The sequence below is a fragment of the Lissotriton vulgaris genome, chromosome 11 (assembly GCF_964263255.1).
Source record: "Lissotriton vulgaris chromosome 11, aLisVul1.2, whole genome shotgun sequence".
NCBI lineage: Eukaryota > Metazoa > Chordata > Amphibia > Caudata > Salamandridae > Lissotriton > Lissotriton vulgaris.
Window position 1 is genome coordinate 31,937,235 of NC_141699.1, and position 23,441 is coordinate 31,960,675.

General features: G+C 52.6%; 1 protein-coding gene across 1 annotated transcript in view; it reads left to right on the forward strand.

Annotated features, from left to right (window-relative positions):
- The window catches only part of TMEM132D (transmembrane protein 132D), a 1,618,295-nt gene that overhangs the window by 1,303,013 nt on the left and 291,841 nt on the right, over positions 1–23,441 (forward strand). The gene's annotated exons all lie outside the window — the stretch shown is intronic.

Genomic DNA, 23,441 nt, shown 5'->3' on the forward strand with positions numbered 1-23,441 from the left:
TTTGGGATTTGAGAAGCCCCACAACCGAGCAGCATTTGCACCAAAGATCAGCTCTCCAGCTTTTCCACGATCTGCGTGGGGCCCTTTTGTTTTGTGCCACTCGACTCGCCATCCCGTCCGCTTGTCACGTGGTCAGCGGCCATCTTGGCGACGAAACCTACAATTTACACTGTGGGTCTGGTTGCTCCAGACCTGCCCTCGCTCCTGTAGAAAGGAGTACCCGCTCTAACCTTGCTGGTCCGAGAAATAAGCCTTTTTCACTTTCTCCGTGGCTTGCATTAGCCAAGGCTTGTTTGCTTCAATCGAGTTGCCGACACCGCCATCAGCTAGAGCTTTCAAGGGACAGCTCGTGAACGACTCCTGGACGTCCTTGACCTCTTCGTGTCCACGCAGCTGCAGAGAGAAGCAACCCTGATCACCTGTTTGCACCCGACTTTGCCTGGTTCCAATCTGGTTCCACGGTGGTCACTGGTCAGTGACTTTGAACATTGTCCCCTCTGCTTTCAGGTCTTCACCACTTCAGATCCACCCTTGGATCCACCGGACACTTCTCCTTCACATCGCCTGCAGCATCTTCAGCTTCAAGCGTCAAGAACCTGCGTGTCAAAACCCGACGCCACTTCGACCCTGTGCACCCACTTCCTGTGGGTGAGGTAACATTGCAACGCCAGTGTTCCTACACTGGTCCACACCTCTAGGGTCTGTGTCTTAAGTTTTGTTCCTCTAGGTTCAGCGGAAGTGTCCTTAAACTAACTTTGTGTAACTTTTACACACCATTGACATTGCATTGGTGCAAGCTGCACTTTCCGTGCTGCACCCGTCTCCTGTGGGCTACTCCCGACTTCAGCATTGCTAGTCTTGACTGCTCCCAGCGATTCCCTAGGCCCTAGGCCTAACCACTGTTCGATTGGTATCTCTTATACCACTTTTTTAGTATATGGTTTGAGTGGCCACCCGCCCTCATCCAAAATTGTGCAACTTTGTATGTTATACTGTGCTTTTGATTTAACGCTTGTGCCCCTTTCCTCATAAAGAGTACTGGGGAGTAATTTAGTAATAAATACATATATTTTTATAATATATACTTGTAATATATACTTGTGTGGTGTCCTTTCATTTGATTACAGGATTGTATGTGGTAAAACAGCTCGCTTAACACGACCTCTTAAGTTAAGCCTTTAAGGCTGCTTAGTCCATGCTACCACTAGGATAGCTTGTCTAACAAGGTTGACTTACAACCAGACATCTTTGGGGTTTGTTTGGACTGATACCAAGTGGTTCCAGAATTGGAAACACTACATATCAGGCCAACTTCTCACATTGGTGTGCAGCGGTGCGGATTTGAGCTTGCTGTTTGTTTTACCATTGCAATCTTTACATCAAATTGAAAGATCACATCAAGTACCGTAGGTACATATAAATCAAAAGCTTAGCATATTAAGTTCTACTGAACTTAGTAGTTGTAGATTAAAGGGATTAGCACACCCTGACTACAACTCACTAGCAAGGTACAGTAGGAAAACACTCAGTGTAGGTAAGTGCATCACTTACACCTCACTAGCAGTCATGTCTGATACAGGTAGAGCCTCAGGCTCTGCTCCTGTAACAGTTGACCCTATAGGGGCAACATCCAGATATGACAACCTTAGCCACAAAGACCTGAGTGCCTTGTGCATGGCCAGGGGGCTAAAAAAGGGCAGAGGCCCTACCATTCCTTCCCTAGTAGCTCTCCTAGAAAAGGATGACTTAGATAAGGTGAGTCAGGCTCCCTTAGAATCAGGTGAAGGGTTAAACTCCCCTGAGAATGAGAATCTTCCAGATGAAGAAGAAGAGGAGGAGGAAGAGGAAGAGGAGGGCTCAGATTTAGAAGAGCCTGAAGATCAGGATCAGAGGGGAAACCAGGTACAGGTTGCCAGGCTTAACCAGGCCAACCTAGAACTACATGAGAATGGAGAGGGCCAGCACCACTCCAGATCTCATAACCAAATTCTCCCAGGTAACAGGAGGGTGAGATCTCAATCAGGGGATTCTCATCTTTCTAGTGCCTCAAGAGAATCTCAGAGAAGGATGACTCCCTCCCAGAGGAAAGAGCATAGGGCCAGAATGAGGGCTGTCCAACTCCAGATAGAGAGGGAGGAGGTAGCTCTGGCTCAAGCTAAGCTTACCTTGGCTCAAGCTAAACTTACCTTGGCAAGGGAGCAGAAATTGAGTGGCTTAGATGCCACTGGTGGCAGCAATATTCCTAAAGAGAAACCCAGGTCCTATGATAGTAGAAACCTGACAAAGATTGTGCCCCCCTACCAGGAAGGGGATGACATCCACAAATGGATGACTGCTCTGGAGAGAGCCTGCATGGTACAGCAGGTTCCTGAGGAACAGTGGGCAGCAATCTTATGGTACTCCTTTTCAGAGAAAGGGAGAGATAGGCTCCTCACTGTCAGACATGAGGATGCCAGCAATTACAAAGTCCTGAAGAGTGTTCTAATAGATGGGTTTGGCTTAACCACTGAACAGTACAGGTTAAAGTTCAGAGACACCCAGAAGACACAGACTCAGGACTGGACTGATTTTGTTGATTGTGCAACTAAGGCTCTGGAGGGTTGGCTAAATGGCAGCAAAGTACATGACTTCACAGGATTGTATAATTTGATTATGAGGGAGCAGATCCTAAGTAATTGTCAGAACCAGCTCTTACACCAGCACCTAGTGGACTCAGATTTGACCTCTCCCCAAGAATTGGGAAAGAGGGCAGATAAGTGGGTCAGAACCAGGATTAGGCCTAAGAATCAGGACAATAACCAGAAGAAGGAGTCTACCAAGCCTCAAGATAAGGGTGGGGATAAAAGTAAAGAAAACACTTCCCCAGGGCCCCAAAACTCCAAGAATGGGGGTGGGTCCCAAGACACTTCATCAACTGAGAAAAAGCCTTATTGTCATGCCTGTAAACAGGTTGGGCATTACAAAACAGACAGCTGTTGTCCCAAGAATGGCAATAAAGAAAACATACCTCCAAAGCCAGCTCCAACACCTCCTGTTACTGTCAGCAGTAATCCCCCAGGAAGTGGGAGCACACCCAGGAATCTGGGTGGGTTTACTTTTGGAGCCCAGGGGGACCCTGGCCTATCCAGGTCCCCATCACCCAATGATCTTGTTCATGAGACTGGCATGGGGTTTGCCAACTTCTCTGTTTGCCCAAATACCTTGAGCAAATATAGACAAGAACCCATCATCAATGGTTTGAAAGTTGAAGCCTTTAGAGACACAGGGGCTAGCGTCACCATGGTGGCTGACTATATAGTCCCCTCTAAGCAACTTTTACCAGGTGCCACATACCAGGTAACTAACATTGATGGTATCCAAACAAATCATCCCATGGCAGTAGTAAGTCTCAGCTGGGGAGGTGTCACTGGCCCAAAGAAAGTGGCAGTGTCACCAAACTTGCCTGTAGACTGCCTACTGGGTAATGATTTAGAAATCTCAGCCTGGGCTGAGGTTGAACAAGAAATCCATTCTAGAATGGTAAACTCCAATGGAAAGGTTAGTGGGGCTGTAATAGCTACAGCCCCAATCCAAGATGTCCTTCCTGACAAGGTTGGTAGGGCTGAGCAACTCTCTGCCCCATCTTTAACAGAAGCTCTTCCAAAACAGAATAGCAAAGCTGTTACGATAACAGCCGAAACCCAAACTGAGTCTCCTCCTGAAAAGGTTGGTGGGGCTGTGATGGCCACAGCCCAAACTCAAACAGATATGTGTGTTGTGAAGCCTGAAATGATGGATCACTCCACCCAAACTGAGAGCATGGAGGAGGAAGAGAAATCTCCCCCTCACCAGACATTAGGACAGGATCAGCCTCCTCAGGGAACTGATCTTACCCCTGATGAAGGAACTGCCTCAGAGGTTGTTAGGCCTGGCCTGACAGAGCCTCTGATGGCAGTGGACCCTTCTCAGGTGGGACCCAGTCTGGAGCAGGTAACCTGCCCCTCTCTACCTTGCCTCAGTCAGCCCAGGGCTGCAGAGGACAAGAAGGACAGTGAGACCCAGGAGGCCCCCTGTCAAATAAAGCACCCCCATCAACAGATTAGGGGCACCAAAACTAGTAGCCCTAGGAAGGTGAAAACTTTAAAAACTCCTGAGGGAGCCCCCTTAAAAACAGTTAGGGACCTCCCACAGATGGATTCTGTTGGGCACAGCCAAACCTGGGACCCAAAGGGCCCAAACCTGAACTGTCCCGCCAGCAAGCCAAACAGAGGGACCCAGCCTCCAGCTTTAGGTAGCCAGAGGTTGACCCTGAGAGCACAGTGCAACTCAGTTGAAGAGAGAAGGGCACACATGGTGGAAGATAATGGAGGAAGCTGAGTCCTAAATTAGTGGAGCCTCACTTCAAAACTCCATATCCAAACCAGCCTTCTAACTTGCAAAGACACACCCAAGGTAGTGATTCCCTATGGTGGAGACTGTGAGAAGTTGGCCTGGTATATAATGCTCACTAATTCTAGTGATCACTTTGTACCATGCCAAGCAACCCTTATGATGATGGTTGTAATTCAACCTTGTAGACCAGTTATCCTAGTGGTAACGTGGACAAAGCAGTCTTAGGCTAAACTCTGAAAGGCATGTGAAGCCAGCTGTTATACCATACACAACCCCCTTGAATACCAAATGAAAGGGACACCACACAGCTATATATTGAAAATATATATTGATTTATTAACTATAAAATCCCCTGGACTCTTTATGAGCACAGAAGCACAAGCGGTAAATCACAAGACAGTTTAAAATACACAAAAGTTGCACAATATGGATGAGCCCTAGGGGCCACCTAAACCATATACTAAGAAAGTGGTATAAGAGATACCAGGAGGAAAGTGAAGAGGCCTATGGCCTTGGGAATCGCTGGAGCTATTCGAGACTGGCAATGACTAAGTCGGGAAAGGCCCACGGGACTCGGGTGCAGTGTTCAAAGTGCACGCACTTTTCAATGCAAAGTCTATGGTGTGTAAAAAGTACAAAGTTAGTTTAAGGGCACTTCCGCTGAACCTAGAGGAACAAAACTTAAGACACAGACCCTAGAGGTGTGTACCAGTGTAGGGACACCGGCTTTGCAATGTTACCTCACCCACAGGAAGTGGGTGCACAGGGTCGAAGTGGCGTTGGGTTTTGACACGCAGGTTCTTGGCGCTTGAAGCTGAAGATGCTGCAGGCGATGTGAAGGAGAAGTGTCCGGTGGATCCAAGGGTGGATCTGAAGTGGTGAAGACCTGAAAGCAGAGGGGACAATGTTCAAAGTCACTGACCAGTGACCACCGTGGAACCAGATTGGAACCAGGCAAAGTCGGGTGCAAACAGGTGATGAGGTGTTGCTTCTCTCTGCAGCCACGTGGACACGAAGAGGTCAAGGACGTCCAGGAGTCGATCACGAGCTGTCCCTCAAAGGCTCTAGCTGATGGCGGTATCGGCAACTCGATTGAAGTAAACAAGCCTTGGCTAATGCAAGCCACGGGGAAAGTGAAAAAGGCTTATTACTCGGACCAGCAAGGTCAGAGCGGGTACTCCTTTCTACAGGAGCGAGGGGAGGTCTGGAGCAACCAGACCCACAGTGTAAATTGTAGGTTTAGTCGCCAAGATGGCCGCTGACCACGTAACAAGCGGCCGGGATGGCGAGTCGAGTGGCACAAAGCAAAAGGGCCCCACGCAGATCGTGGAGATGCTGGAGGGCTGATCTTTGATGCAAATGCTGCTCGGTTGTGGGGCTTCTCAAACCCCAAAGCACAGAGTCGAGGGTGCCTCGGGTGCTGCGCAGTCAGCGTCTTGGGGGTCTTTCAAGATGGCCGCTCCCACGTCTCTCGGTGCCTCCACGGGTCCCTTCTTTGCAGGGACTGTGGATCGGGCTGTGAGAAGTCTGGGAAGCTGGGTCTTGTCAGGCTCTGGGCTCGGGCTCCGGCGGGAGGCGGCAGCAAAGCAGACGTCGAGGTGCTGGGTGGTGCCTGTGTTCACAGGGTGGCCCTTCCTAAGCCACAAGGGAGATGCTCTTCAGTTTTCTATTCATCAGAAAGTCGAAGTCCAGTCGTCTTCTTAGTTTAAAGTTGATTTCAGGATGATCTGCTGTGCAATGGCACTGCTCCCCCTCTTATTCCCAAACTGGGGGTGGATCACCTACTAGGTCCCTCCTCTGGGAGGAACCAGGAAGGGGGGCGGTTACACCCCCTTTCCTTTGTCCAGCTCCGCGCCAGGACTGGGGCTGGAAGGCCCCAGAACCGGTTTGGACTGGCCTATGCACGGGGACACCTTGTGTGCCCCGGGCATGTCTGATTCTATTCAGCCCTGTCCTACCCAATACACAAAATCCTGTCTGGGGTGGTGCTCGCACCTCCCAAGGCAGGAAACCCTTTGTCCAGGCCACCATCTGCCGAGTTTCGGTCAGCAGCAGGAGGCCAGACTTGTGTCTGTGGTGGCAGCGTCCATTTTGTGAAGCTGAGGCTCTGTTTAACTTTAACCGGGGTTAAGGCTATACACATGTCGTGTCCCTCTAGAAGGGTGGAATGCTATCCCCGTCGCCAGAACTGGCGAGGGGATAGTATTCCAATTCGTATGACACCTTACTCGACATGTTTTGATAAAGCCAAACCAAAGATAGCATTTAACCGCGAGGATTATAATGCACTTAAGAGTATATGGTATGGCAATATCCCGGAACAGCTTAGGGAGTGGTTCCCGACAGCTGCAGACAGGCTCAGCTCATGCTAGAGCACCATCTCACATATTTCCAAGCACTCTGCCTCCAGGATTGATGAGGCCTTCCATAGGAGTGGCTGATAGGAACATATGTGTCCAGTTTAGGGTTAGGCACAGACATACTGTACCTAAGTAAGAGGTGACTACACCAACTTACCCCAGCTGAGTGATCAGCCAGTTGTGTCAAATATGGAGGCCAGGCCAGGGGTGGCACAATACATGCTGCAGCCCCTGGCAGGCCTTGGCTACACCTATGCCCTGGGTACCTATGGTACACTGTTACAGGGGCCTATAAGGTGAACCAATTCCAATTGTGTTATGCACCTAAGGTACATGGAGTCCATTTTAAGGAGAGAGCAATCAGCCTGGGGCCCTGAATAGCAGGATCCCAGGCCAACTAAGTCAAAAACCAGCTAAACACCAGGCAAAAAGTTTGGGGGTAACCATAGTCAGATATCCACCTTCCTACATAACCCCCCCCCAAACGAAAGGAGATAAGGCTATCCTTGACCAGGTAAGCCTATTTTGCCTAAGTGGCCATATAAGGAAGTACCAGCTCTGGCTTGGTAACCCCCTGTCTCATGGTCCACTAAGCAATCCCTCACCCTAAGGGTATCGGAGGGTCTCCACCATAGGGAATCTCTACCTGTGGTGTGTCTTTGCAAAGTCAAAGGCTGGTGTTGAGATGGAGTACTGAAGTGAGTTTCCTCTGTAGGGCTCAGCTTCCTCCAATCACTCTCCACCATGTGTGCCTTTCTTTCTCTGACTGAGTTGCACTGTGCTCTCAGGGTCAACCTCTGGCTACCTAAAGCTGGAGGCTGGGTCCCTCTGTTTGGCTTACTTGAGGGACAGGTCAGGTTTGGGCCCTTAGGGTCCCAGGTTTGGCTGTGCCCAACAATATCCATCTGGGGGAGGTCCCTAACTACTTTTAAGGGGGATCCCTCAGGAGTTTTTAAAGCTTGCACCTCACTAGGGCTACTAGTTTCGGTGCCCCTAATCTGCTGATGGGGGTGCTTTATTTGACAGGGGGCCCTTTGGGTCTCACTGTCCTTCTTGTCCTCTGCAGCCCTGGGCTGAGTAAGGCAAGGTAGAGAGGGGCAGGTTACCTGCTCCAGACTGGGTCCCACCTGAGAAGGGTCCACTGCCATCAGAGGCTCTGTTAGGCCAGGCCTAACAACCTCTGGGACAGTTCCTTCATCAGGGGTAAGATCAGTTCCCTGAGGAGGCTGATCCTTTCCTAAAGTCTGGTGGGAGGGAGATTTCTCTTCCTCCTCAATGCTCTCTGTTTGGGTGGAGTGATCCATCATTTCAGGCTTCACTACCCATGTATCAGTTTGAGTTTGGGCTGTGGCCATCACAGCCCCACCAACCTTTTCAGGAGGAGACTCAGTTTGGGTATGGGCTGTTACTAGTACAGCCCTGCTACTCTTTCCAGGAGGGAAGTTATCTAAAGATGGGGCTGAGGTTTGCTCAGCCCTCCCAACCTTTTCAGGAAGGACATCTTGAATTGGGGCTGTAGCCATTACAGCCCCACTAACCTTTCCATGGAGATTTACCATTCTAGAATGGGTTTGCTGTTCAACCTCAGCCCAGGCTGAGATTTCCAAATCATTACCCAGTAGGCAATCTACAGGCAAGTTTGCTGACACTGCCACTCTCTTTGGGCCAGTGACACCTCCCCAGCTAAGATTGACTACTGCCATGGGATGATTGGATTCTATGCCATCAATGTTTGTCACCTGATATTTGGTGTTAGACGGACCGGGAGGGTCGGCCGAGTATAAGGGGAGAGGTCTCCAGGGAGAGCCGTCTCCAGCGATCGTACAGACAAGTAACTTCCCCCCCACAGACGGACACCACACAAGGATAAGGTTAAACGATACTTTATCGGCAATTCTTTGAGTACGGTCAAATGATACAAGGAGGTCTGGACTCAGGGGTCCCCTCGGTTCGGGTCTCTGGTTGGGAAAAGGGGTAGCGGGACAGTCTTGTTACCAATTGGGTGGATGGATAGCTCTCAATCCTCGAGCTCGGCGTTCTAGATGATCGGGCCGCGGCGGAGCCAGGCAGGTCCCGAGGTGGTTGACGGTAGCGACGGTCCGCGGCGGAGCCAGCAGGTCCCGATGAAGATGGTGGTACAAACGGTCCGCGGCCACGCCAGCAGGTCCCGACGACGATGAAGGTTTACGAAGGTTGCGGCAGCGCCAGCAGGCAGGACGATAGTTCACAAGGTAGGGCTACGGCAGCGCCAGTAGTCCGTCAAGGATGAGTTCTTCTCTGCGTCTCTCGACTCCAGGATACAACTGCCTTCCTGCTCTGGAGCTGCCTCAGTTATAGGGCTGGTGCCCTTTGATGTCCGGACCCTCGCACTTGGAGGTCGGGGGGTCCAGGATGAGGGAGTCCAGACACCCAGCAGGGGGGTGGAGCCAGCGCCCGGGGAGGCTGGGGGCGAGCGGTACCTGGCGGGGGAGAGCCATCGACACCTCTTTCTCCCATTGACCTGCCAAGTAGTCCGCTCACCTCCTGGGTGGATGGTGGTGCCGGGATGTCTGAGGCCTGGCCAGGCCCAGGGTTAGGGTCGATCGGAGGCCACGCGGCCTCGTGGTGCAGTGTCCAAGATGGCGCCCAGGTCGGGTGCGCGGGCCAGTAGGGGATCGGGCCCAAGAGGTCGAGATGTTCAGAGGCAGGGGTCCCGGAGGGGACGGAAAACGTGGAGAGGTGGTGTGTAACACTTGAGGGACCGGGCTCGGGCCTGGTCAGGCAGAGGGGGAGCGGGCCCTTCATGTGGCCTGTCCAACATGCGTCCCCCCCAGCTGAAGGCGGGGAGAGTCACCCATCCTCTTGGGGACTCTCCTCGTCGAGGCGGAAAAAGCGTGACAGGCCATCCGCGTTGGCGTGGTCTTGTCCAGGTCGATGTTCCACAGTGAAGTCCATCCCCTGTAGGGAGATGGACCAACGTAGTAGTTTTGGGTTCTCCCCCCGCATCTGCATCAGCCACTGCAGGGGTCGATGATCGGTCTGTACCCGAAAGTGTGTGCCAAAGAGATAGGGCCGGAGCTTTTTGAGGGCCCATACCACGGCGAAGGCCTCCCTCTCGATGGTGCTCCAGCGTTGCTCTCGAGGCAGGAGTCGCCTGCTGATGAAGGCCACTGGTTGATCAAGGCCTTCGGGGTTCAATTGAGACAGGACCGCCCCAATGCCGTGGTCGGAGGCATCCGTCTGGACGACGAATTCCCGGCTGTAGTCGGGGGCCTGGAGCACAGGGGCGGAGCACATGGCGGCCTTTAGTTGTTCGAAGGCTGTTTGACAATCTGGGGTCCAGTTGACCTTCTTTGGTTGATTTTTGGATGTGAGTTCTGTGAGGGGCCCCACTATGCTACCATAGTCCTTCACGAACCGTCGGTAATAGCCCGTGAGTCCCAGAAAGGCGCGTACCTCGGTCTGGGTGATGGGGGGCTGCCAGGACTGGATGGCGGCGATCTTGAGCTGCAGAGGGGCCACCAGGCCGCTTCCCACCTGGTGTCCGAGGTAGGTCACGGACCCCTGACCAATCTGGCATTTGCTGGCCTTGATCGTGAGGCCAGCTCGCTGAAGGGCCTGTAGCACCTCTCGGAGGTGGCGGAGGTGGTCGGACCAGTGGTGGCTGTATACAGCGATGTCGTCTAGGTAGGCGGCACTGAATCCTTCGAGTCCGGCCAAGACCTGATTAACGAGTCGCTGAAATGTTGCTGGGGCATTCTTCATGCCGAAGGGCATGACCTTGAAATGATAATGGCCGTCAGGAGTGGAAAACGCAGATCGTTCTTGGGCCCGGGGTGTGAGGCCGATCTGCCAGTAGCCCGCCGTCAGGTCGAAAATGCTGAGGTAGCGGGCAGCTCCCATGCGGTCGATTAGTTCATCTGCCCGGGGGATGGGATGTGCGTCTGTTCTGGTGACCGCATTCAAGGCCCGGTAGTCGACGCAGAACCGGAGTTCCGGTGTGGTGCCGGGGGTGGCTGCTTTGGGGACCAGTACTACTGGGCTGGCCCAGGGGCTGTCTGAGGGCTCAATGACCCAGAGCGTGAGCATCTTGGTTACTTCTTCTTGGATGCAGGCCCGTACCCGATCTGGTACGCGGTAGGCCCTGTGGCGGATAGGGGGGCTGTCCCCCGTGTCCACGTCGTGCACACACCAGGAGGTGACACCTGGGGTGAGGGAGAACAGGCTGGCGAACTGCAGCAGAAGGTCTCGACATTCTTGGCTTTGTTCCAGGGTGAGGGCCTCCGAGAGTCGGACCCCGTCCACGGAGCCGTCTTTCTCCCGAGTCCGTAGGAGGTCAGGGAGGGGTTCGGAGTCTTCTTCGGCTCCATTGTCTGTGGCCATCAGGAGGCTGAGTTCTGAACGCACGAAATGGGGTTTCAGTCTATTAGCGTGGAGGACCCGGAGGGGGTTCCGTGAAGATTCCATGTCGATGAGATAGGTGACAGGGCCCTTGCGCTCGACTACTTTGAAGGGCCCCGTCCACTTGTCTTGCAGGGCGCATGGTTCGGTGGGGGACATTACCCATACTTGTTGGCCGGGTTAAAATTCGATGGAGGAGGCATTTTGGTCATACCACTTTTTCATGTCCTCTTGACTGGCCTCCAAATTTGCTTTCGCTATCTCCCTGAATCGTCGGGTCTGGTTGCGGAGGGTTAGGAGGTATTTGAAGACATCTGGAGGGTTCTTTAGAGGGGGCATTTCCCAGCCTTCCTTGACTAGGCTGAGCGGCCCCCGTACGGGGTGTCCATACAACAGTTCAAACGGGCTGAAGCCGAGGGACTTCTGGGGGACTTCTCGATATGCGAAGAGGAGGCACGGCAGTAGCACATCCCACTGGCGACGGAGGGGCTCTTCCAACCCCCCAATCATCCCTTTGAGCGTGCGGTTGAACCGCTCAACGAGTCCGTTTCCTTGAGGGTGATAGGGGGTCGTGAATCGGTAGGTGACCCCACACTGTTGCCAGAGGGACTTCATATATTTTGAAATAAAGTTCGTGCCTCTGTCGCTGACGACTTCTCGGGGGAAGCCCACACGGGAGAAGATCCCCATCAGGGCCCGGCCGACTACCGGGGCTGTCACAGTTCGCAGGGGAACAGCCTCGGGGTAGCGGGTGGCGTGGTCCACCAGTACCAGGATGAACCGATGTCCTTGTGCTGTACGGGGGTCCAGGGGCCCCACAATGTCTATCCCGACCCTCTCGAACGGGGTGGTGACCACTGGAAATGGTTGCAGGGGGGCTTTTAGTTTGCGGCCGCTCTTCCCACTGGCTTGGCACGTGGGGCAAGATCGGCAATGCTGGAGTACATCATTCCTCATTTTAGGCCAGAAGAAGTGGGTCACTAGGCGGCTGTAAGTTTTATCCTGACCCAGGTGCCCAGCCAGGGGGACATCGTGGGCCAGATTTAGCAAGAAGTCTCTAAAACGGAGGGGCACCACTAGCACTCGACTGGCCCCCAACTCCGCGATCCTTTGTTCACTGTATAGCAGATCATTGTCCCAATAGACCCAATGTGTTCCGGAGGTATCCCCTGCGCTCTGGGCGAGGGCTTGTTGGCGGAGTCCCTCGAGGGAGGGACAGGTCTTCTGCTCTTGGCAAAACTGCTCCTGTGTGGGCCCCCCCTCTTGGTGCCACTGGTCGAGGCCAGAGAGGTCCGGGGGTTGAGCTGGTTCTGGGGGGACGGCACGGTCGGCGTCTTCTACTGGAGCGACCGGGGGAGGAGGCGCCGGCCATTCAGGTTCCTCGGGTTGGGGATTGGCACGGGCGGCCATGGACCGGGTGGTGACGCACGCCCAGTCCGGGATGCCTAACATCCCCAGGTGTTCTCTTCGTTCTACGGCTGCCCACGGAGAGCTTTCAAGGTCATTCCCCAGGAGGCAGTCTACGGGAGCATCATCTCGGACCGTCACCTTCAACATGCCGGAGACTCCTCCCCATTCGAAAGGGACGCAGGCCATCCGACACAGACTCTCCGAGTTATCGGCTGAACGGACAGGGCAGAGAATATTTGGTAGGAACTGTTCTGGGGTCACCAGGTGACAGCGGACGGCTGTTACACTGGCCCCGGTGTCACGGAGTGCTTCGGCCCGGCGTCCATTGATGCTCACCCATTGACTGTACTTCCGGGTGTTAGCGGGTAGGGGGACCCGCGGGACCATGTCTTTCCCCCCTAAGCAGGCTAGAGCCATGGCGGCTGGCTCCCATTCTTGATGTTCTTGCTCATATTCTTCTTGTTCCTCGGAGATCTGTTCTTCCCCCAGGGCAGCAGCAGCCACCTGGCGGGGTCTCGGGCTCTGGTTCTGTGGGCAATTTGGGTCGTTTGCGTAGTGGCCGACTCGCTGACATCGGTGACACGTGACATTGGCCCTATATCCCGGTCGTGCCGGGGTGCTGCCCCGGTTGGCCGGGGGGGTGGTGCTGGCAGCGGGGGCGGCCGGAGCGCTGTCTCTTCCTCGTCCTTGGCCCCCTCCTCCTCCTCCTCGGGGACGGTGCTGACCGTGGTGGTTTCGGTTCTGTTCATAGGACCCATTTCGGCCCACTCTGGTGATTTCCCACCGGTCAGCTTCGGCTGCTAGCTGCCGTGGATCAGTCAATTTGCTGTCGAGGAGGTGCTGCCGGAGCTCGATGAAGCAATTGTTTGACAGATGCTCCCACACCATGAGGTTGAAGAGCTGTTCGTAAGTTGTGACATTGCTTCCTTTGATCCAACCCTCGAAGGCTCTGCTGAAATAGTTCACGTACTCCACCCAAGTTGTACCCGGGATCCGGGTGCAGTCTCGGAACCTCTGGCGGTACATCTCGGGTGTGAGCCCATAGCGGGTGAGGATGGCCGCTTTCATGTGGTCATAGGAGGTCATCAGATGGTCCGGGAGCTGTAGCAGGGCATCGCGGCCCTCATTGAGGAATCTCCCCCATAGACCGGCTCCCCAGTCGCTTCGATCGATCCGGTGGGAGGTCATAGCTATTTCGTAGGCCTTGAACCATTGTTGGATGTCGTCCTCTCGGAAGTATTCTCGGACGACATCCTTGGGGATGTGTACCTTCTTATCTGTTGCTCCCGGGGTGCGGGGTTGCTCGGTCGCCCCTGATTCCTTGTTTTGCTTGCGTAAGTCTATCTCGGCTAATTTGCGCTCATGCTCGTATGCCAGTCTTTTTTCCTCGAGCTCTCTTTGTCTCTGTTTTTCCTCTCTTTCTTCTCGGAGCCTCAGATGTTCTAAGTTCAGTTTCTGTTCGGCCAACTTGAGTTCACCATCCATTTTGAGCCGGGCCATTTCTAGTTCATGTAGTCTTGTTCTTTCTCGTTCCTGGATCTCGTCTTGCGAGAGGCCCGTTCTTCGCTCCTCGGGAGCCGCGGTGTCTTTTTCTACTGCTGCGATATTTTGGTCCGGGGGTCTGACGGCCCCGGTTTCTGCCCAGGACTCCAGGGCATGCTTGAAATCGTCTTTGGTACTTAGACCGGTGGTAGCGATACCTAGTTCGATGCAGAATTGTTTTAATTCACGATGGCTGTATTCTTCCAATTTCTCCATCTGAAATTTCTCGGTGGATCCGCTTTCTTTGGTTGTCATCGTGATTTCGTCGTGGGGTGAGCTACTCTCTGTACGATTATGCGGTGATTCGGATCGCGCCGCTGGCCACCAATGTTAGACGGACCGGGAGGGTCGGCCGAGTATAAGGGGAGGGGTCTCCAGGGAGAGCCGTCTCCAGCGATCGTACAGACAAGTAACTTCCCCCCCACAGACGGACACCACACAAGGATAAGGTTAAACGATACTTTATCGGCAATTCTTTGAGTACGGTCAAATGATACAAGGAGGTCTGGACTCAGGGGTCCCCTCGGTTCGGGTCTCTGGTTGGGAAAAGGGGTAGCGGGACAGTCTTGTTACCAATTGGGTGGATGGATAGCTCTCAATCCTCGAGCTCGGCGTTCTAGATGATCGGGCCGCGGCGGAGCCAGGCAGGTCCCGAGGTGGTTGACGGTAGCGACGGTCCGCGGCGGAGCCAGCAGGTCCCGATGAAGATGGTGGTACAAATGGTCCGCGGCCACGCCAGCAGGTCCCGACGACGATGAAGGTTTACGAAGGTTGCGGCAGCGCCAGCAGGCAGGACGATAGTTCACAAGGTAGGGCTACGGCAGCGCCAGTAGTCCGTCAAGGATGAGTTCTTCTCTGCGTCTCTCGACTCCAGGATACAACTGCCTTCCTGCTCTGGAGCTGCCTCAGTTATAGGGCTGGTGCCCTTTGATGTCCGGACCCTCGCACTTGGAGGTCGGGGGGTCCAGGATGAGGGAGTCCAGATACCCAGCAGGGGGGTGGAGCCAGCGCCCGGGGAGGCTGGGGGCGAGCGGTACCTGGCGGGGGAGAGCCATCGACACCTCTTTCTCCCATTGACCTGCCAAGTAGTCCGCTCACCTCCTGGGTGGATGGTGGTGCCGGGATGTCTGAGGCCTGGCCAGGCCCAGGGTTAGGGTCGATCGGAGGCCACGCGGCCTCGTGGTGCAGTGTCCAAGATGGCGCCCAGGTCGGGTGCGCGGGCCAGTAGGGGATCGGGCCCAAGAGGTCGAGATGTTCAGAGGCAGGGGTCCCGGAGGGGACGGAAAACGTGGAGAGGTGGTGTGTAACACTTGAGGGACCGGGCTCGGGCCTGGTCGGGCAGAGGGGGAGCGGGCCCTTCATGTGGCCTGTCCAACATTTGGCATCAGGTAAAAGTTGCCTTGAGGGGACTAGACATTCAGCCACCATGGTGATGCTAGCCCCTGTGTCTCTGAAGGCCTCAACTTTCAAGCCATTGATGAGGGGCTCCTGTCTATACTTGCTCAAAGTGTTTGGGCAAGCTGTGAAATTGGCAAACCCCATGCCAGTCTCATAGACAAGAGTATCTGAGTTAGGGGACCTGGATAGGCCAGAGTCCACCTGTCCTCCAAAAGTAAACCCACCCAAATTCTTGGGGGTGCTCCCACCACCTGGGGGACCACTGCTAACAGTGACAGGAGGTGTTGGAGCCTTACCTGGAGGTATATTCTCCTTATTGCCATTCTTGGGACAACAGCTATCTGTTTTGTAATGCCCCACCTGTTTACAGGTATGACAATAAGGCTTTTTCTGGGATGTAGAAGTGTCTTGGGACCCACCCCCATTCTTGGAGTTTTGGGGCCCTGGGGAAGTCTTTTCCTTACTTTTATCCCCACCCTTCTCTTGAGGCTTGGTAGTCTCTTTCTTTTGGTCACCACCCAGGTTCTTAGGCCTGATCCTGGTTCTGACCCATTTGTCTGCCCTCCTACCCAATTCTTGTGGGGAGGTCAGATCAGAGTCAACCGGGTGCTGATGTAGAAGCTGATTTTGACAATTACTTAAGATTTGCTCTCTCATAATTAAATTATACAATCCTGTATAGTCAGTAACCTTACTTCCCAGCAACCAGCCCTCCAGAGCCTTAGTGGCACACTCAACAAATTCAGACCAGTCCTGAGTCTGTGTCTTCTGGGTGTCTCTGAACATTAACCTGTACTGTTCAGTGGTTAAGCCCAACCCATCAATCAGAGCACTCTTCAGGACCATGTAGTTTCTAGAATCCTCATCACTAACTGTGAGGAGTCTGTCTCTGCCTCTACCTTCAAAGGAGAGCCACAAGATTGCTGCCCACTGCTCCTGAGGGATCTGCTGTACCATGCAGGCTCTCTCAAGTGCAGTCATCCATTTGTGGATATCATCCCCAGCTTTGTAGGGGGGCACAATCTTACTCAGGTTTCTTGTATCAAAGGACCTGTCTTTATCCTTCTGGATATTGCTGCCACCAGTGGATCCTAATCCACTCTCTCTAGGCTGTCTTGCTCTAGCAAGTTTCTCCTTAGCCAGGGCAACCTCTAACTCTTGCCTCTGGATCCTAAGCTCAGCCTCTCTCATCTTGGCCTCATGTTCCCTTCTCTGAGGGCTAGTCATCTCCTTTCTGGAGTGACCATGAGAGCCTCTAGAGACATGGGAGGTATTGGATTCACCTGAGTGATGCCTCCTCCTCCTATGGCCCTGGTTAAGTCCACCTGGGGGTCTGAATGGGTTGTTACCTGATTCATTCCCAAGTTGACTTAAGTTAGCCTGGTTCAGTCTACTGACCAGCACCTGACTATCTCTGTCATCATCTGACTCACTGCTTTCCACCTCCTCCTCCTCTTCTTCTTCCTCTACATCTACCTGAGGAGCTCCAGTGGTGGAGGCTTCCTCATCTACCAGGATGATAGGGGCAGGGGTGTCTACAGTGTCATCCTCTGAAGGATGGCCTCCTTCAGCATCCCCTGTGGGGTTTGCTTTAGAGGTCTTTAGAGCCTCAGACTGATCCAAGAGCTCTCTTAGGTGGTCTGTAGTAGGGGAAGGCCCTGTCTTCAGACCCCTTAAGACACAAAGCTGTCTTAATTCCTTAAAGGGAAAAATAGCAAATTTGGATGGTGCCCTTGGAGGGTCACTCTCAACAGGAGTAAGTCCACTGGACCCCTCTGCTCCAGACATTGCTCTAGTGTGGGTGGATGTGTTGCAATCTACCTACACTGGTGTTTACCTACTAAACCTATCTAGTAGTTGTAGCTAGGGTGTGCTACTCCATTTGCTCTACAACAACTAAGTTCAGTAGAACTTAAGTATACTAGTCTTGTTTTATATGTACCTAGCAGGTACCTGTATGATCTTTCAAATGATAATCTCAAAGATTGTAATGGTAAAACAACAGCAAGCTCAGATCCCAATCCGCTGCTCACCAATGTGAGAAGTTGGCCTGGTATATAATGCTCACTAATTCTAGTGATCACTTTGTACCATGCCAAGCAACCCTTATGATGATGGTTGTAATTCAACCTTGTAGACCAGTTATCCTAGTGGTAACGTGGACAAAGCAGTCTTAGGCTAAACTCTGAAAGGCATGTGAAGCCAGCTGTTATACCATACACAACCCCCTTGAATACCAAATGAAAGGGACACCACACAGATATATATTGAAAATATATATTGATTTATTAACTATAAAATCCCCTGGACTCTTTATGAGCACAGAAGCACAAGCGGTAAATCACAAGACAGTTTAAAATACACAAAAGTTGCACAATATGGATGAGCCCTAGGGGCCACCTAAACCATATACTAAGAAAGTGGTATAAGAGATACCAGGAGGAAAGTGAAGAGGCCTATGGCCTTGGGAATCGCTGGAGCTATTCGAGACTGGCAATGACTAAGTCGGGAAAGGCTCACGGGACTCGGGTGCAGTGTTCAAAGTGCACACACTTTTCAATACAAAGTCTATGGTGTGTAAAAAGTACAAAGTTAGTTTAAGGGCACTTCCGCTGAACCTAGAGGAACAAAACTTAAGACACAGACCCTAGAGGTGTGTACCAGTGTAGGGACACCGGCTTTGCAATGTTACCTCACCCACAGGAAGTGGGTGCACAGGGTCGAAGTGGCGTTGGGTTTTGACACGCAGGTTCTTGGCGCTTGAAGCTGAAGATGCTGCAGGCGATGTGAAGGAGAAGTGTCCGGTGGATCCAAGGGTGGATCTGAAGTGGTGAAGACCTGAAAGCAGAGGGGACAATGTTCAAAGTCACTGACCAGTGACCACCGTGGAACCAGATTGGAACCAGGCAAAGTCGGGTGCAAACAGGTGATGAGGTGTTGCTTCTCTCTGCAGCCACGTGGACACGAAGAGGTCAAGGACGTCCAGGAGTCGATCACGAGCTGTCCCTCGAAGGCTCTAGCTGATGGCGGTGTCGGCAACTCGATTGAAGCAAACAAGCCTTGGCTAATGCAAGCCACGGGGAAAGTGAAAAAGGCTTATTACTCGGACCAGCAAGGTCAGAGCGGGTACTCCTTTCTACAGGAGCGAGGGCAGGTCTGGAGCAACCAGACCCACAGTGTAAATTGTAGGTTTAGTCGCCAAGATGGCCGCTGACCACGTAACAAGCGGCCGGGATGGCGAGTCAAGTGGCACAAAGCAAAAGGGCCCCACGCAGATCGTGGAGATGCTGGAGGGCTGATATTTGGTGCAAATGCTGCTCGGTTGTGGGGCTTCTCAAACCCCAAAGCACAGAGTCGAGGGTGCCTCGGGTGCTGCGCAGTCAGCGTCTCGGGGGTCTTTCAAGATGGCCGCTCTCACGTCTCTCGGTGCCTCCACGGGTCCCTTCTTTGCAGGGACTGTGGATCGGGCTGTGAGAAGTCTGGGAAATTGGGTCTTGTCAGGCTCTGGGCTCGGGCTCCGGCGGGAGGCGGCGGCAAAGCAGATGTCGAGGTGCTGGGTGGTGCCTGTGTTCACAGGGTGGCCCTTCCTAAGCCACAAGGGAGATGCTCTTCAGTTTTCTATTCATCAGAAAGTCGAAGTCCAGTCGTCTTCTTAGTTTAAAGTTGATTTCAGGATGATCTGCTGTGCAATGGCACTGCTCCCCCTCTTATTCCCAAACTGGGGGTGGATCACCTACTAGGTCCCTCCTCTGGGAGGAACCAGGAAGGGGGGCGGTTACACCCCCTTTCCTTTGTCCAGCTCCGCGCCAGGACTGGGGCTGGAAGGCCCCAGAACCGGTTTGGACTGGCCTATGCACGGGGACACCTTGTGTGCCCCGGGCATGTCTGATTCTATTCAGCCCTGTCCTACCCAATACACAAAATCCTGTCTGGGGTGGTGCTCGCACCTCCCAAGGCAGGAAACCCTTTGTCCAGGCCACCATCTGCCGAGTTTCGGTCAGCAGCAGGAGGCCAGACTTGTGTCTGTGGTGGCAGCGTCCATTTTGTGAAGCTGAGGCTCTGTTTAACTTTAACCGGGGTTAAGGCTATACACATGTCGTGTCCCTCTAGAAGGGTGGAATGCTATCCCCGTCGCCAGAACTGGCGAGGGGATAGTATTCCAATTCGTATGACACCTTACTCGACATGTTTTGATAAAGCCAAACCAAAGATAGCATTTAACCGCGAGGATTATAATGCACTTAAGAGTATATGGTATGGCAATATCTCGGAACAGCTTAGGGAGTGGTTCCCGACAGCTGCAGACAGGCTCAGCTCATGCTAGAGCACCATCTCACATATTTCCAAGCACTCTGCCTCCAGGATTGATGAGGCCTTCCATAGGAGTGGCTGATAGGAACATATGTGTCCAGTTTAGGGTTAGGCACAGACATACTGTACCTAAGTAAGAGGTGACTACACCAACTTACCCCAGCTGAGTGATCAGCCAGTTGTGTCAAATATGGAGGCCAGGCCAGGGGTGGCACAATACATGCTGCAGCCCCTGGCAGGCCTTGGCTACACCTATGCCCTGGGTACCTATGGTACACTGTTACAGGGGCCTATAAGGTGAACCAATTCCAATTGTGTTATGCACCTAAGGTACATGGAGTCCATTTTAAGGAGAGAGCAATCAGCCTGGGGCCCTGAATAGCAGGATCCCAGGCCAACTAAGTCAAAAACCAGCTAAACACCAGGCAAAAAGTTTGGGGGTAACCATAGTCAGATATCCACCTTCCTACAGAGACCCTCTGATACCCCAAGGGTGAGGGACTGCTTAGTGGACCATGAGACAGGGGGTACCCATGCTAGTGCAGGTACTTCCTTATATGGCCACTCAGGCAATAAAGGCTTACCTGGACAAGGATAGCCTTATCTCCTTTCGTTTGGGGGGGGGGGGGTTGTGTAGGAAGGTGGCTACCTGACTATGGTTACCCCATATTTTTTGCCTTGTGTTTAGCTGGTTTTCGACTTAGTTGGCCTGGTTCCCTGCTAATCAGGGCCCCAGGCTATCTGCTCTCTCTGTAAAATGGATTCCATGTACCCTAGGTGCATAACTAGATTGGCTTGGGTCACCTTATCAGCCCCTGTACAGAGCACTATAGGTGCCCAGGGCATAGGTGCATCCAAGGCCAACCAGGGGCTGCAGCATATCTTTTGCCACCCCTGGCTGGCTATCTAAAATTGACACAACTGGCTGATCACTCAGCTGGGGCAAGGTGGTGTAATCACCCCTTGCTTAGATATAGTATGCCTATATCTAAACCTATCTGGACACATATAAACTTGTGAGCCACTCCTATGGCAGGCCTTAACAATCCTGAAGGCAGAGTGCGTGGTTTAATGTGAGATGGTGCTCTAGCATGAGCTGAGCCTGTCTGCAGCTGTCGGGACCAATTCCCTTAGCTGTTCCGGGATAATGCCAAACCATATACTATTAAGTGCATTATAATCCTCGCGGTTATATGTCAACTTTGGTTTGGCTTTATCAAAACATGTCGTGTAAGGTGTAATACGATTTGGAATACTACCCCCTCGCCAGTCCTGGCGACGGGGGTAGCATTCCACCCCTCTAGAGGGGACGACATGTTACTTTTGCTAAAACGCGGTTGATTTTTAAAAGAGCCTCAGATCCACAAAATGGATGCTTCTGCCACAGACACATGTCTGACCTCCTGCTGCTGACCGAAACTCAGCAGAGGAGGCCTGGACAAAGGATTTCCTGTCACAGGGAGGTGTGACACCACCCCAGACAGGAGATAGTGGATTGTAGCAGGGAGGTTTGAATGAAACCAGACAGTGCCTGGGGAGCACAAGGCTTCCCCTTGCATAATCCGGTCAAACCGGTTCTGGGGCAGCCCAGCCCCAGCTCCAGTGAGACCTGGACAAAGGAAAGGGGGTGTAACCACCCCCCTTCCTGGTCCCACCCATAGGGGAGGGACCTAGCAGGAGATCCACCCCTCAGATTGGAATAAGAGTGGGAGCAGTGCCAATGCAACTCAGATCATCCTGAAATCAACTTTAAACTAAGAAGACGACTGGACTTCGACATTCTGATGAACAGAAGACTGAAGAGCATCTCCCTTGTGGCTTAGGAGGGGCCACCCTGTGAACACAGGCATCACCCAGCACCTCAACGTCTGCTTTGCCGCCGCCTCCCGCCAGAGCCCGAGTGCAGATCCTGACAAGACCCAGCTTCTCAGACTACTCCCAGCCCGATCCACAGTCCCTGCAAAGAAGGGACCCGTGGACGCACCGAGAGATGTGGGAGCGGCCATCTTGAAAGACCCCCGAGACGCTGACTTCGCAGCACCCGAGGCACCCTCGACTCTGTGCTTTGGGGTTTGAGAAGCCTCACAACCGAGCAGCATTTGCACCAAAGATCAGCCCTCCAGCTTCTCCACGATCTGCGTGGGGCCCTTTTGTTTTGTGCCACTCGACTCGCCATCCCGTCTGCTTGTCACGTGGTCAGCGGCCATCTTGGCAACAAAACCTACAATTTACACTGTGAATCTGGTTGCTCTAGACCTGCTCTCGCTCCTGTAGAAAGAAGTACCCACTCTGACCTTGCTGGTCCGAGTAATAAGCCTTTTTCACTTTCCCCGTGGCTTGCATTAGCCAAGGCTTGTTTGCTTTAATCGAGTTGCCGACACCGCCATCAGCTAAAGCCTTCAAGGGACAGCTTGTGAACGACTCCTGGACGTCCTTGACCTCTTCGTGTCCACGCAGCTGCAGAGAGAAGCAACCCCTGATCACCTGTTTGCACCCGACTTTGCCTGGTTCCAATCTGGTTCCACGGTGGTCACTGGTCAGTGACTTTGAACATTGTCCCCTCTGCTTTCAGGTCTTCACCACTTCAGATCCACCCTTGGATCCACCGGACACTTCTCCTTCACATCGCCTGCAGCATCTTCAGCTTCAAGCGCCAAGAACCTGCGTGTCAAAACCCGACGCCACTTCGACCCTGTGCACCCACTTCCTGTGGGTGAGGTAACATTGCAACGCCGGTGTTCCTACACTGGTCCACACCTCTAGGGTCTGTGTCTTAAGTTTTGTTCCTCTAGGTTCAGCGGAAGTGTCCTTAAACTAACTTTGTGTAACTTTTACGCACCATTGACATTGCATTGGTGCAAGCTGCACTTTCCGTGCTGCACCCGTCTCCTGTGGGCTACTCCCGACTTCAGCATTGCTAGTCTTGACTGCTCCCAGCGATTCCCTAGGCCCTAGGCCTAACCACTGTTCGATTGGTATCTCTTATACCACTTTTTTAGTATATGGTTTGAGTGGCCACCCGCCCTCATCCAAAATTGTGCAACTTTGTATGTTATACTGTGCTTTTGATTTAACGCTTGTGCCCCTTTCCTCATAAAGAGTACTGGGGAGTAATTTAGAAATAAATACATATATTTTTATAATATATACTTGTGTGGTGTCCTTTCATTTGATTACAGGATTGTATGTGGTAAAACAGCTCGCTTAACACGACCTCTTAAGTTAAGCCTTTAAGGCTGCTTAGTCCATGCTACCACTAGGATAGCTTGTCTAACAAGGTTGACTTACAACCAGACATCTTTGGGGTTTGTTTGGACTGATACCAAGTAGTTCCAGAATTGGAAACACTACATATCAGGCCAACTTCTCACAGCAGCACACAATGGCATGCGTAGATTGGAGAGTGTGACCCACGAAACAGAGGCACCTGACCCACACTTATGCTTCGAAGTATAGCATACTCAAGCAGGTGCTCAATGTATCTGACTGTACACTGTGTTATGATGCCAAGCTGTGCCAAATGTATACGTTTTCCAAAATGCTAATAAAGACTTTTTAAAACAAATGTATGCAGGTGCCCGCATTATCACCTATGCACATGCGCATGCCACTACACATGCATATGTATATTTAGGCATTATTTCATTTATTTGTTTACCAAAATTGAAT